Source organism: Lampetra planeri, chromosome 18 (genome assembly GCF_965212315.1).
Source record: "Lampetra planeri chromosome 18, kcLamPlan1.2.h2, whole genome shotgun sequence".
Taxonomy (NCBI): Eukaryota; Metazoa; Chordata; class Hyperoartia; order Petromyzontiformes; family Petromyzontidae; genus Lampetra; species Lampetra planeri.
In genome coordinates this window covers 5534357-5549915 of record NC_136124.1, presented here as the reverse complement: position 1 = coordinate 5549915, position 15559 = coordinate 5534357, and positions in this window count along the sequence as shown.

The following is a 15559-nucleotide window of genomic DNA, read 5'->3' as shown; positions in this document are numbered from 1 at the left end:
TATAGTTCTAGTGGCTTCCTTACATCCGAAGGAGGATCGTTCCAGACGGCCCTGAAAGCGCATCTGAAAGCGCACGATGCAGTGGTTTATGCTCCTTGACAGGATCAGTAAGGTATTGTGGTCAATTTGTGGCAAGCACTTTGTGCGTGTAGTGAGTGCGACCTTATAATGCATTCGTTTGGCAACCCCAAGCCAATGCAGCAATGTCCTGATGTTTGCCATCAGCGAGGAAGAAGAGGTGGCCTCGTAGGCTCACATTCGGAATGTTGCGAGTATCAAATCCGGGTCGATAAAACGAGTACGGTACTCTACGTTGTTGTGGGGGAAGTCCGCGGCGGTTGCCCTATGGTGGAGACTCGCTCCCGTCGCAGTAATATTCAATTTTCACCACCGACTCAGGGCACCAATGCCCCTTGCAGGAGATGAGCATCAATGCTTTTTAACGCTTATTTGAGCAGAAAAAAAAACTTTGGCCTTTGAATTATTTTGCTCTCTGCTATGAAGAACGCCCATTGCTTGAAACATCACCCGTTACATATCTGTATTTATTTTACCTTTTAAGGAAGTGTTATTGAATAATGTTAAGGTTTCTGGTATTAATTCTAGATTTGAAGCATTCGTGACTGCAAGGATTCATATTCTTAGGTTTTTTCGGTAAAGTCACGTAGGTAAAACATTAAAATTGGTGATTAGGCGCTCCCTGTCAATGACAAATACAAAGATCCCCTCTATATACCCTCAACAGACTGTTGGGACAAGTGCTGTTAGCGAACACCTATGAAGGGCAGCACGGTACACGAGGGGGTGGGTGGCCAGCACCACGCCCGACCGCCTTTGTCTCTCTACACCGCTCTAGGTAGTTTTTTGAGGCGGAGCCCACCTAGGGGAGGGCACTAGCACAGGGTTCAGATGATCGTCACTTGTGTCGACCGTGAGCGGGTCGCCAGGGTTGGACGCGTAGCGCGCTCTAACCGCTGTCCCACCGCTCCCATCGCCGTGGCAGCAAAAAAAAGAGAGTGGCGCGAGTGAAGAGGAGGAAATTAAAAGCGTAAACAATGGCAGCAAAAAAAAAATGAATGATTGATCGTGTCAAGGACAATGCCCTCTCAGGCATTTTTCTAAAAACAACACACGAGCAAAACAACTAACATTTGTTCAGAAAGGGAAAATGCTGTCACTGTCAATAATGTTAAATCTGATAATTGTTTTTTTACCCTTCTATCTGGACAACAAAACTGACACCTTTTTTACAAGGAGTCATGTTTGCATAGACAACAATACCTGCAGCCATAATGCAAACAAAAAACATGACTCCTTGTAAAAAAAGGTGTCAGTTTTGTTGCCAGATAGAAGGGTAAAAAAACAATTATCATATTTTTTACTGGCAAATGAGGTTCCAATGGTGAATGTTAAATCTGTTTATATGAATAAAAAAGAACGTCTCCTAACGTAATTTGTTTCGAGGCTTTTGATGCCGTAGCCGTCGTTTCAGTTTTGGAGCGGACTGATGGATTTTGTAGGGAGAAGGTTTGGTACATTCCAACCAAAAGACGCGAAGTGGCATGAAGAGGAGGGTCGGGGGGGGGTCATGCAAACATTCCCCCACTACAAGATGTTCATTGGCCTAATATCCTGCACCATATGTTCATGTGTCCCGTAATTGCACCTTGGTGCGCTGTAAATATTTCATTTGGCTTATCAGCAATTCGCGAATACGCTGAAAACGGAGCTGTATCATCTTTTTTTCGTGCGCGAGCATCAACGTCCTTGCCAAACCACCACTTGTCCTTGGTTGTGATGGACAAAATATGTTTTTATTTTATTTCTTATTCTCATTCGGGTGACAATGCGAGCCGACCAATCCACATCGGGGACTTTGTCATGAAACTGCAGACGAGTCTTGTTCATTCGCTTCAGCGCATTAAACACGATTTGAAAGTGGAATGCATAAAAGCTAGAGTCAATATTCAGTGTGTTTTTTTGTTATATTTGTGGGTAAAATCGCTCGTCTGCACCACTTATGAAATTGCAATAGGGTGACTGCTAAATTATTCGGCTTGGGAGGCGCATTCCACGAAACGTTGCGACTTCGCCATCAAATAGGTGCAGCAGTTGCACACCACCTTCGCCAACCCACAGGAACCAGAATGGTGAAGTATGGTCACGCGCACACCCCCCCAACCCACCACCCCTTCTGTGGAGTTTTAGCACTTGCTGTGAGCTTTGTGGTGACAACCCATGCCGCGAAATAAAAGGAGACTCACATTAAAGAGATCGGACAGAGTTCCTCGAAATTTGGGTCGATTCCGGGGTAGTGATTGGATGTGCGACCACAGTGCGTAACGGTCGCTATCGATCGCTGTGTATGTAGAACTTCGTTCGCACCGTACGTAGCAAACCGTGCTCATCGAGGACGCGGTGGAAGAACAAACTAAGACGCAAAAAAGCAGTTCTAAAGAAACTCGTTTTCAATTTAGACTTAAAAGTGCGTATGGCTCCAGTGGATTCCTAATAGCGAAAGGAAGAGCATTCCAGACGGCCGCAGAAGCGCAATCCGACAGCGCACGATGATGCGGTTACCCGCCTATGTTCGATGGCCAGCCAAAATCCGCTGCTGCGAGGATGAACTACGTTGTTACACGGACCACGTTGCCAACAGAAGGCATCGCAGGCCAAATCCATTCTTGTACTGCACTACACTATGCTGCCACGTCATGTAGCTCGGCTTCCGGATCCGGGCAGCGCGGTGAATTACCGCCAACATTGCTGCCCCGCGCGCCATCATCCAGCGCTGGAATTGACGGACGGGAGCCGTTGACGAGTATGGACACGGGACAAGCTGTGGGGTAGACAGCGGCGGCGGTGGTGGTGTTGGTGATAACACAGTGCGGGGTTGGACGCAACGCGTTCACCCGGAATGCGTTCACCCGCCGAGCAATGAATCGACCCGAGGCGCCCTGTCGCTCCCACGGTGCCACGCGCGGGTCACGGGGTCCCCCACGCACCCCGCCTCCAATATTCACCGATTTACGACCGCTATTTGAGCCGTGGACCGCGTAAGGCGGCGGCGGTGGTGGTGGCGCAGCGAGCTGTGTTTGGGCGTTCAGCGCACACTTCTCATGCCAGCAGAGACGTGGCGGGGTTTGGGGGCGAAGAACGTGGTGTCTGCAGCGTGGGTCGTGTTCCCTGGATGTGTCATCCACTTTTACGCCGTTGTTTGCTGTCGCTGTTGTCGCTGAAAGTCGTCACGGGCGCCATTAATTTACTTTTTTTTACCCGCTGTTTGTAAATTAACTGAATTGCTTGCATTTCAGGTCGTCGCGTATTCTGCCGTCGGCGAGGTCCAATTTATTCGACGACCGTTCCAAACTATGGGCCGTGTGGTGCCTCGCTCTTCATGGCAAGGCCCGCGGGCCACTGTCAGCCCCTGGTGGCATTTAGTGAGGCCCCTGACAATACACACCACGTGACAACATATCCTCCCCCCCCCCCCAATCATCATCGTGCTGTCAAAGCCCAATAGATTACAATGTGTGGCGGCCCTCGCACACTGATGTCGTCTTACCGGCGACAGTGAACCCTGAACCACGTGGGCTGCCATCCTACACGAGACCAGAATATCGATTTAAAGCTTTCGTGACTGCAGGGATTCATCTTCTTGGTTCTTTCGGTAAAGTCACGTAGAAGGGAAGTAATACAATAATAAAAACAAAACGTAACAAAAAAATAATATAATTCTCACGACGTGACTTTACCGAAAGAACCAAGAAGATGAGACCAGAATAGTGGGGGGGGGGGGGGGGGGGGACTGCTCCATCTCCGCTGGGCGGCGCGCGTTGTCGCGGCGCCGAACCCAAAGCGTCATCTCGTCGTCGCAACCGACAGCCGAGGGAATTGCAACGCGTCGAAGAGAGGGTACGGCCAACCGAGGAGATGGAGCGAGGGGATCAGTTCGTGCGCAAGCTGCCCGGTTGCATCGCCACAGGGCGCGACTCGCGAGAGCCGCCGGTAGTTTTGGAAAGCAAATCGTCCAGCGGTGGATTGACGATGGCTGACGACCACGAGAACAAAATAATTCGGACAAATATTTTTTTGTACGTAAATTGCTGGACGTAAGCCTCTGCTTGCATGGATGACTTCTCCACACATCTGGCTGTCGCCTGATGAAGCTAGTTGTATTTACTGGCGAAACGTCGTACTCAGATTGTAAATGTTGTGGCTTGGCCCTCCAACAAACCGGTTAGTGCTGTACTAGTGACGAATTGGCCACGTTCTGTTTACGTGACAACCCTTACTAGTTGGCTGTGTCGGGTGGTGGTGGGTTTAACGACACATTTATCTATTTGCGCGATCTAACCACAAAAACCTGTTTTATGGTTTAATGGAGTTGACGATACATCACCGTGCTGGTTAGTGTGGCTTGCGGAAGTCCGTTGCCCATGACCGGTTCAGAGATGAGAGTCAAGCTAGCCCGACTGCCGATGAGACACTGCGTGCCGAAACCTTTCCAGAGTGTTGCTCGTCTTGAGAAAATGTTTCTGAAATCATTACACTTCCAGAAAGCTGTGCGGCTGATGGGAGTTGTATAAGAAATACGTTCATGTCAACGTGGAGGAGACATTGTCCGCTAATTTGTTTGACTTTAAAAAATGGTTCCCGTGCAGCGATGGCAGCTTTTAGAACACTTGGCCAGGGTCGTGTGCGGAGGAGGCAGATCTGCAGCCTGGCCTGTTCACGCGACTGTTTTTGCAGACGAGTTCCAAGGGCGCACGCACACCCACGCCCTGTCCATTACCACAAATCCTCGTCGGGCCCAGTAGCCAGGGAGACTCGCTGCATCTTCTGGTGCGCGACAGAAGTTGTCCAGCAGCCGCGGAATGGAAATGCGCACTTCTTCTTAACCAAAGATAAAGATCCCCCCGTGTAGCCTTAACAGACTGTTGGGGAAAGTGCCGTGAGCGAGCACCTACGAAGGCCAGAACAGCACACGAGGGGGTGGGTGGCCAGCACCACGTCCGGCCGCCTTTGTCTCCCCAGTGGCGACGTTTACACACCGCACGAGGTACTCAATTTTAGGCTGAGTCGACCTCGGAGAGACCCAGCACCAGTTCAGATAATCGTCACTAGGTGTTGTCCGTGAGCGGGAATCTAACTCGGGTCGCCGGATTTCGGAGTGTAGCGCGCTCACCGTCATCCTACAACAGCTGCCCATCATTACCATCAACTGCAATCATCATCCATGATCCATCCACTGCTGGATGAGGAGCTCTCACACCCTGCGATGCCGTCGCCATCTCTCACGGTATCAAGGATCTGGCATCTCGGCTCCACGCCCCTTGCAGTGAGAGATTGTACCTCTTCAGAGTTGTTCTCCGTCCTTTTGGGATGCCACTCGTCTCTCGCACTCTGCCGCGGAGCTTGACACACCAGCGGATGTTGCCCCTGGCCCAAGGCCACTTTTCTCAGCGTTCATTAACGACGTGTGCTTAACTTGCGTCTTGTTCGCTCCCTCCTCCTCCTTCTCTCTCTCTTTTTTTATTTTTTTTACGATCAGTGGAAACAAGAAGATGCTCGGTGTAGTCGGCACTTTGCTTCGTTCATCATTTCGTAATTTTTTTTTTTTAAACTTTGCTTTATGTAAACCCCCACCTCTCGCTCACTCTCTCGCTCACTCTCTCGGTCACTCTCTCGCTCACTCTCTCGCTCACTTTCTCTTTCTCTCTCTCTTCGATGTCTTGCGTATGATGACGCCACGCTCGCAAGCTAAACATGGCAATGCCGAGGTCTAGAAATAGCCAGGACGAGAGGGCCTTCACGAGGAGTGGTCCGTGTCTCGTTTTTGTTGTTGTTGCTGTCGTTCCTCCTCCGTTGAAGGAGCGCACACTGAGCCACCGCGTTCCTCTCTCCGCAGTCCCTCGCGTCGTACTTCCAGGCACGCGACTACTCCACCTCTTGTTTTGCAGATGACAGCTGATGAGCAATTCGCAAAACTGAGCTTATTACCGCCGAATAACACGCACACGCGCAGTACTAATGTGGCTTAAGAAAAAAAACACTGTTTTATTTTAATCTGTATCGAATAGTTGCTCTGACTATAGATTCGAAAAACACGGGTGATTGGCAAAATAAAATGTAACAAAAACGCGCGCTTGCGTTCGACGCGTTTGTTGACGGCACACATTTCGGGGGTCCCCACTTTAAGATGAAGAAATTTGAGCAAAGGTTGTGCGAGTGGGCGAGGGGGAAGGGCACTTCCAAAGAAGGGGTGATTAATAAAATAGCTACTGAACGCTGGCATGGACATTAACATCTAATGAGTGCAAAAATTAATGTTGTGTTTTATTGGATTCGAATAATGTAATAAGCCATTGGGTGCATAGCTCTACACATACGCTAATAAAATGAAGAACAATAATTTAAGGGTGGTGATAATCATAATTTACTGTTGAACACGACGCCTTTCGTGGAAAGATTTCGAAGCGCTGTACAAGAGACAAGGGTGGACGAATCGCACCGTGGAACATTCGTCGAGTGAGCTACTTTGTCAGTCCCAAGCTGGATGGAGTCCGCACGCCCCGGTGCCGTGTCACCACGCTGGTGAACGTGGCTGCCCGATTATGCTAAATTATCCACTGTTTTGGCGTCATCTGGTCTAACACCATGTGAGACTAGGCTCTGAGAAAAGCTGTCTCGGGTGTGGACCAATCAATTTCAAGGACAGTGCATACATTATCAGAGTTGTGTTTTTGTTTGCATTCCGACCGCAGGTATTGTGGTCAATGCAAACATGACTCCTTGTAAAAAAAAAGTGTCAGTTTTGTTGCCAGATAAAAAGGTAAACCCCCAATTATTAGTATCCACCAGAGGTGGGACAAAGTCATTGTTATGCAAGTCCAAGTCGAGTCGCAAGTCATCAAATTCATGACTCGAGTCTGACTCGAGTCCAAGTCACATGACTCGAGTCCACATCTCATAGGTGGGACAAAGTCATTGTTATGCAAGTCCAAGTCGAGTCGCAAGTCATCAAATTCATGACTCGAGTCTGACTCGAGTCCAAGTCACATGACTCGAGTCCACACCTCTGGTATCCACTGTGTTTATACGCGTTTGTGTGTGTGTGTATTTCTGATTTAAGGATTTTGTCTCGTGTTCTCAGGGCAAGGCATTTGATTTCATCGCCTCTCTCCCATCCTTGTCGATATGTAAATGGTTCCAAGGACGGGGGGGGGCGATACCGAGTCTATCAATTATCATCGGGGAGGGGATCAGGCATGCTCGCCGAGAGAGAGAGAGAGACGCACAGAACGTGCCTATGTAAGGGCAGTAACCATGCAGGTACTGTACACTTTGTCTCGTGAAAAAAAAAAATCTGTATGCACCACGCAGCCACACAGATTCCAGACTCCGCGCTCTCTCCCCTCCCAGGCAGCACCAATCAATTTCATGCTTCAGCAATGTGCGTGATTGATTCTGTTGGAAGCCTTTATCGAAATGTATTGGGGATTACGATTCACATTAAGGGCAGGCATAATACGGGTGACGGAAGCACACCCAGCTTTCAGGCGCAACTCAAAATTGGAGCTGGCAAATTTAACATAAAACTGGAACTATGGAGCCAATTTCATGCGGAAAGGGTCCGTTGGCGAAAACAAAACCCAAAAAGACACCGGTATTGTTTGAAGCAAGCCTGACACTGCTGATGAGACCACCGAATGTCTAAACCAGGTGCAGAATTTGTAGGAAACCAGTGCGACATTATATACGCTTTTCAATTACTACTATTGGGCAGCATGTCCCGATATTGTAGCGAGAGTGGGTAGGATGTTCAGCGCTGTACAGTGGCACTGGGAAGAACGACATCAAAGCAAGCAGAACGCATTTGTGGCAAAGCCCTTTGTCGTGGTGGGAACATCGGGTTGTAGCAGCAGAACGTGCGAGCCCGCATTTGTAAATTAAACGGACGTGAAATCGGTAAAACATTTCTGAAATTCAGGATTAGTGAGCCGAGACATTAATTAATAAGTGTTTTTTTTTGGTCAGGAGCCATTACTCTGTGGACACAATTTTTTTTTATTCATTGACTGCCAGCAACGGAGTGGGCTGCATGAATGAGTGATTCTGTGCGCGTTCATTCTTGTGGCCAAGGCAAGCGTTTCAGCTAAGGTAAAGGGGCGGCCCTGCAATTACTAACTCACGCCACTGCCGATGGAAGGCTTCCCACTATAAAGAGGCCAAGAGAGCCCCTCTATATATTAAAAAATAAATGGATATTTGGTCTACTTTCACGTTTGACCAGACGTATTAGGAAGCCACTGGAGCTTTGCCCTTTTACGTACAGACTTAAAAACAAATTTCTTTAGAACTGCTTCTTGTGTTTAGCTTGTTGTCCTTCACCAGCACCTCCGATGAGCACGGTTGGCTACGTACGGTGCGAAAGAAGTCCAACATGCATGCATATCGCGAGCGGTGGAAGTACCCACACTTTCATCTTATTGGTTCTTTCGGTAAAGTCACGTAGAATGGAAATAATAAAATAATAAAAATAAAACATGATAAAATAATTCTCACGACGTTTCGGCCACAACGCAAGCAGCCGTCTCTGTCTTCTCGACAGACCTGTTCTCCACCTGAGGACGGCTGCTTGCGTTGTGGCCGAAACGTCGTGAGAATTATTATTTTATTATGTTTTATTTTTATTATTTTATTACTTCCATTCTACGTGACTTTACCGAAAGAACCAAGAAGATGAATCCCCTGCAGTCACGAAAGCTTTAAATCGAAATTTACCCACACTTTATCCCACCGCACGTGACCTGCCAATCGACTAACCGCAGTGTTGCGGTTGTCCTGCTGCGTGGACGGAGGTTTGGTGGTGGTGGTGGGGGTTGGGCGATTCACTAACCCTGCCCATTTGATTCAACCGTCGCGCCCCTTAGATTGCAAGATCAGAGCGATAGCCGCCGTTACGCCAAGGCAGCCTGGACACGTACATTCGGGACACATTCGCAAGCACTGCAGAATAAGTAAATACTCACTCCAGCGAGCCGATTGCCGACTGCGTGACACTTGCTCCCTGACGCACCTTGTTTAAATCACCGCAGGCAGCTGACATCCTCTACTCACCCATTAGCTATATATATGGATTTTTTTTTGCTTGACATGTCATTCCAATTTCATTTCCATAACCGCAGTCCCAGCCTTTTGCGCTTTGCCGTGTGCCCACCGAGCATTACTCAGTTGCGTATGAGGTCAGGTTAGACTGTGGTGTTCACCTTTGCATAAACTCTACGATTTGTCTTCTTGGTTCTTTCGGTAAAGTCACGTAGAAGGGAAGTAATAAAATAATAAAAATAAAACATAATAAAATAATTCTCACGACGTTTCGGCCACAACGCAAGTAGCCGTCCTCAGGTGTAAACCAGGTCTGTCGAGGCGACAATGTCTGACTTGCGTTGTGGCCGAAACGTCGTGAGAATTATTTTATTATGTTTTATTTTTATTATTTTATTACTTCCCTTCTACGTGACTTTACCGAAAGAACCAAGAAGATGAATCCCTGCAGTCACGAAAGCTTTAAATCGAAATCTACGATTTGTTTGAAGGCGCATGATATGAGGGGGGGGGGGGGGGGTCAGAACCGGCCCTGGGTTTGCTCTAACGCGCATTGACCAGCATGGTGAAGTATAGTCAAGTAACCCCCGTAGAATGATACGGTGTAGCAAGCAGTGGATTATCAACTGGCCAGAAATATTAAAATAATAATTCCATTAAAAAAATAATATTCATTTAATTGATTAATTGTAACTTTTAATTATAAATGATATGAAAGGAATATTTATATATTTTTAATGTAATCCAATTTCATGGTCACGGCGGAGAGTAACATAAGATACACAATTAAATAACACATGAAAGCCATCTGTGCGTGAGATATTTTTGGCGATGATGATGATGGTGGTGGTGTCAGCATCGGGGGAGACAAAGACAGGCCGACGTGATGATTTCCACGCCAACTCCTCCCGCGCCAGGCTAGATTTAGTCGGTGTTCTCAAACATCACTTGCCCCCCCCACCGTCTCTAAGGCTACCTGGGGATCTGTGTCTTTTGAAGCGTCGCTCTACCCCTCTACTTCTCTGGACTGCGTGATGTGAAAGGGGCGTTGCCCGAAACGTCGCCTTTTTTATTTTAGGGGCCGTCCATAAATGACGTCACGCGATTTAGGACGATTTTTGCCCCCCCCCCCCTCGTCACACGGCGTCACAAAAACCAGACCCCCCCCCCCCTCAAATATGACGTCACAAAGCTCTGCCCCCCACCCCACCAACGCCCTATTTCCATTTTGAAAATAAAACATGCTTCAAATCGCTTTAAACTATTGTCATTGCAGTGCGTATTTAATGTGGCACTGCACTCTGATGTTGTTGGAGAAAACATTAATTAAAAAGTATATTTGATTAAGTAGAACGTGTTGTCTACATTTATTTAAAGCTGCTCATTTTGGTGTGACGTCACATTTCTCACCCCCCCCCCCCCCATCGTCACACATCGTCAAAAATGTCTGACCCCCCCCCCCCCCCGCCTAGGTGCGTGATGTCATTTATGGACGGCCCCTTGATGTTTATTTTAAGGTTGTTGACGAGTGCGCGTCGAGTCGTTTTTGTTGTTAGAATTGGGGATGCGACGTGGCGCGTGTGGTTGAGATCAGGGTACCGAGGCTGGCACCACCAAGCTCCCTGGGTTCGACTCCAGGCCGCCGTCTTACCTGCGATTGAAGCGGGTTCCTCCAGCTCGGTGGGTCACTGCTCCGTTATTATTTTTTTTAAAACCCGAAACAATAAAACTATCGTGCTCTATGTGGCGGGCGTTTATTTCATTCGACTAAAATTCCAGCCCTCCGAGAGACAAAACGCGTCCACAGTTAGAGCGTCACGCAGGGGAACACGTGGGCTCTGTGGCGAGGGGTGGGTGGGGGAAGGCTGCCCCCTCCTGTGCGGGCGAGGTAACTTGGAGAAGGTGATGGAAACAAAATAATAGAAATAATAAAAGAGGATCGACACCTCCCGCCTACATTGGTGCGGGAAAATGTGAACACATCATTCCTGCTGCGGAGGGAGCTGGTAGGAACGTTGGGTTGCTCGGTCAATGGCCAGGGTCAACGGCGGCGTGGTGTATTCCGCAAATATGCCCGACTGTGAGGGCGGGCACAAGCCGGCGTGAGTAGGTTAAACGTTGAGTTTTATAAGGGCACCACGGGGTGACCAGCCCCTCCCCACCCAGCCCCACCCTTCCCACCCCCCACCCAGCCCCACCCTTCCCACCCCCCACCCAGCCCCACCCTCCCCACCCAGCCCCTCCCCACCCTCCCCACCCAGCCCCTCCCCACCCTCCCCACCCAGCCCCTCCCCACCCTCCCCACCCAGCCCCTCCCCACCCTCCCCTCCCCACCCAGCCCCTCCCTCCCCACCCAGCCCCTCCCCACCCTCCCCTCTCCACCCAGCCTCACCCTTCCCATTTTTGGATGCACGACGGACGGACGAACGGACACAATAATCCCCTGTGGGCTGATGTAACCAGGAGGTTCCTACCAGTAAAAGATGTTCAAACAACGAATAGACACCTAACAACAAGAATCATTCTCTCCAACACACCGTGACAAATCCCTTACTTTTTGGCTGTCGGGTGGTGGAGGGTTTCGACACAATTATACTTATGCGATCTAACCCAAGCACCTTTATTATGAATACTATTGGTCGCGAAAGCCTACGTGTTAAACTTGTTTGGAATAGTTGATTAACTTCAATATATTGAAAAATAAGCTGAATAAATCAAGAATGGTTTTTTTTGGCGTGGCTCCGTCCCAATGCCCCAGATAAATCAGCCGTCACGAATCGTACGTACGCTGAACTCCTCTCGCACCGTAAGTAACTCACCGCGATCAACCGAATGCTGCACGAACATTGCGTTAGAAGACAGCGTGGTTGACGGACGAGGAGAGTCATCGTTCGAGTTCCCCTGCTGAATCACCGCCGATGCAGCCCCTTCATTCAAGCTCTGTAGCGAGCGACCATTTGAAATTAGGATTGAGATCTCAGTGCTCGCGCGTGTGAGCGCGTGTGTACGTAGTCACACGCGTGCGTGTCCACGTGTTCCTCGTTTGTGCGTGCGCGCGCACGTGGCCCACGTGACGCGGACAGGGTTCATTGTTTAGCGCGTCACGTGGGACGTGTTCAAACAATCATCGGGCGCGCGGAGTAAATCGGCAGACAGGGAAAGACGAAGCAGGGTGGTGTGGTGGTGGGTCGACAGGACTGGCGTTTGAGAAACGCTGCCTTGACCCAGTCGCATAACTAGCGTGGGGGGCAGGGGGTGCCTTGCCCCCCACGGTGGTCAAAGCTATGAGTTGGGGCCCCCTTAACAAGCCACCATGAGAGGTTTTCAGTGTTATTTAAAATGCGGTTCAAATAGTTTTGTTAAATACCAAAATGCTTTCATTTACGTGCCACGTTTTAGTTTAACTTAGAGCCGTAACGTTGTGCTTCCGCAAATTGCACAAATTAAATTTTGGGGGGGCTCCCCACCTAACTGATTGCCGCACCACCTGAGCCGATAATCTCGTGAGCACGCCACTGATTGACTGTCAATCAGCGTTTGTTGGATTCACAACCGCTGTTCCAGCAGCAGAGGACACTGCAGTGAGACGCGTGATATCAACCACAAGCCCCCCCCCCCACCCACCCAGCCAGTGGGAGCGATGTGCATACCTCTCCTGCACAGCCTGGTGACAAAAGGTCGCGCACCGGACCTTGCAATCCAAAAGTCGCCGGTTCGATTCCATCTCCCGGCGCGATCCTACAGTATGAATGGGCCCACCACAGTTAGTCCATCGTGAGTTCGCGTGTGGTGGGGGTCAGGTGTGGGTACTCACCACACCTCATCTTGCCGACAAGCCCCTACTGGACATCTGTGAAAAAGAGATTCCAAAGCTCATCGGATGCCTCCAGTCCATAGTGGTAAATCCAAGGCTGCAGTGCTCCTAATTTGCCACATGGTGACATCCTATGCCCACGTGGCGACCCGAGTTCCCCTGCTTCTCAGCCATCTAAAAGCCGACTCGGTAGCAAGTTGCCGCAGAAACTCACCATTGTAGAATCTCATAACTCGGGTCGGCAACTAAACTACTTGGAGAGCCGCAATGCGCGTGGATGCGAGACGGCGGGAGTCCTTAATACATCGCATCACGAGGCAGTCTCTTTACGCAGAGCCGCATGCGCCCCAACAGCGGCACGTTGCCGTGCCCCCGTCTAAGGCGAAGAGAGGGTGGTGGCACAGAGGTTGAACCACTTTGTGTCCGGTAGCAGTGGGCCAATGCCACGCCCGGTGGCCACCCAGTCCCTCGTGTGCCGTGCTGTGTCTTGTTTGCGTCGTTGGTGGTGGTGGCAGTTACATTGGTTGGAAATGTATTTTAGACCATTGGTACCTCATTTGCCAGTAAAAAATATGATAATTGATTTTTTACCCTTTTATCTGGCAACAAAACTGACACCTTTTTTGACTGCAGGTATTGTGGTCTATGCAAACATGACTCCTCGTAAAAAAGGTGTCAGTTTTGTTGCCAGATAAAAGGGTAAAAAAACCAATTATCAATGTATTTTAGGTTATTATTACATTCAATGTAATGGAACGTGCTCAACATGACACGCGCCAAGGAGATGGATCGATTAACTCTTACTGCTCTGTGCAGGTGCTAGATGGATTTCTACATCGAGGGAGGTTGCCACGGCTTGGGGAGGCCTTCATCCAGCAGTGGATTAACCATGGCTGATGACGGATAGGGACTTTCATGCCACCAAAGTCTACTTCCACTGCATGCACCTCGACGGCCTAGACGTCATAGATGGATCCAATATAGAGATATCCCACCGATGTCTAACAAATATCGTAAGCGCGATGTGTCTCCGTATCTCGCAGAGGAAAGTGTTCAAGTGTATTGAGATTCGTGGGAAATGCGGGCGAAGCGTTGATGTCGTCCGCTGGCCGAGTGACCCTTGAAAAAAATAGCTCATTAGCTCAATGGGCTTTACTTAAGAAATAAAAAATTCGATTCTAAAAACAAACTTGCATACTCGCTTAAAATGAAAGGTTAAAGCCTCACCTCTTCTCAATTGCCCATGCAATTCCTGTTACCTCCCATCGCCCCTCCACTCCGTCGCATCCCTCCCCTGTAGCTTTTCCATGACTCCCCCCCTCCATGTGCCCCCTGTTATGGTCACTAATTCATCGGCTCTTGCCATCTAAAAATCACTATTTTTGTTACCGCTTTCAAACCATGTAAAACGCCTTGAGCTAAGGCTCTCCGATTAGCATAGTTGGCTACGTACGGTGCAAAAGAAGTTCAGCATACATTCATCATCAGCACGATACACGGGCAGACAGCTCGTAAGTGTCCACTGCACATGTCGCCATTTATCCACCCTTCCCTGTCTCGTGACGACGTGCTCAAGTCGTGCGCCACATCTTTCTGGTATCGATTTCTCACAACGGACATAAAGACACGTGAAATGAGATGCTATTTTTTGCTAATTATTTCAGCGGGGTTATCTATGAACCGCCTGCACTTTCGCGATGGTTGTCGAGCAACGTTCGAGCGGCTGTAGCCGACGAGTGAATTCCACACGAGGGCATCATCGGTGCACATCGCCAAATTGTGCCGAGCTTAGCGCTTCAAGGTGAAGCCGCGTGTCCAAATATCCGCCCTCTCACGCACGCAACCACGGGTGTGAGATTACGAGTGAACCATCAGCAGAGGGCTGTCTCTGTTAGAGCAAGCACATGCTCGTGTATGTATGCGGCATGTGACAGCGATAGTGTAGCGGCTAGGGCGGTGCGGATACGAACCCGGCGACCCGAGTTCGTATTCTCGCTCACGGCCAATAGTGACGATTATCTGAACCGGTTCCTGGACCTTCCTTAGGTCGGCTCAGCCTCACATGAGTGCCTAGTGCGGTGTGTTAACACCGCCACTGGGGAGATAAAGGCGGCCGGGCGTGGTGCCGACCACCCACCCCCTCGTGTGCTGTGCCGGCCTTCATAGGTGCTTGCTAACAGAACTTGCAAAAACCATATCTATTAAAGCTATACGGGGAGGGGAGGGGGGGTAAATCTGTGTTAGTCACACAATCGCCCCTCCCAGCCGTCCCAACGATTTCACGTGTGTTTTGTTGTTCCTTGTTCAGGGTTCAAGATTGAATTCAAGGAGAAATCGTTGTGAGTTTGGTTTGTAACCGATCTAGACCAGGACCGTGGCCGCTGCCGGCCGTCGTTCCTCCTCCTCCGCAGCATCAGCGCCGTCGACAACGCTGCTGCTGCCGCTGCTGCTGCTGCGTGTTCACAGCAGCAGCGGCGACGTTCTCCCCACACCGACTTGGAAGAGAGACCCTTAAGCAGTCCGCCCCCCCCTCCTCAACCTCATTTCGGCCCCCTCTCAGAGCTCACGTCTCTTCCATCGTCCGTTCTCTTCCTCTTGAATCTCCTCGCCCCTCCACTCCTTCTCTGTCCCTCC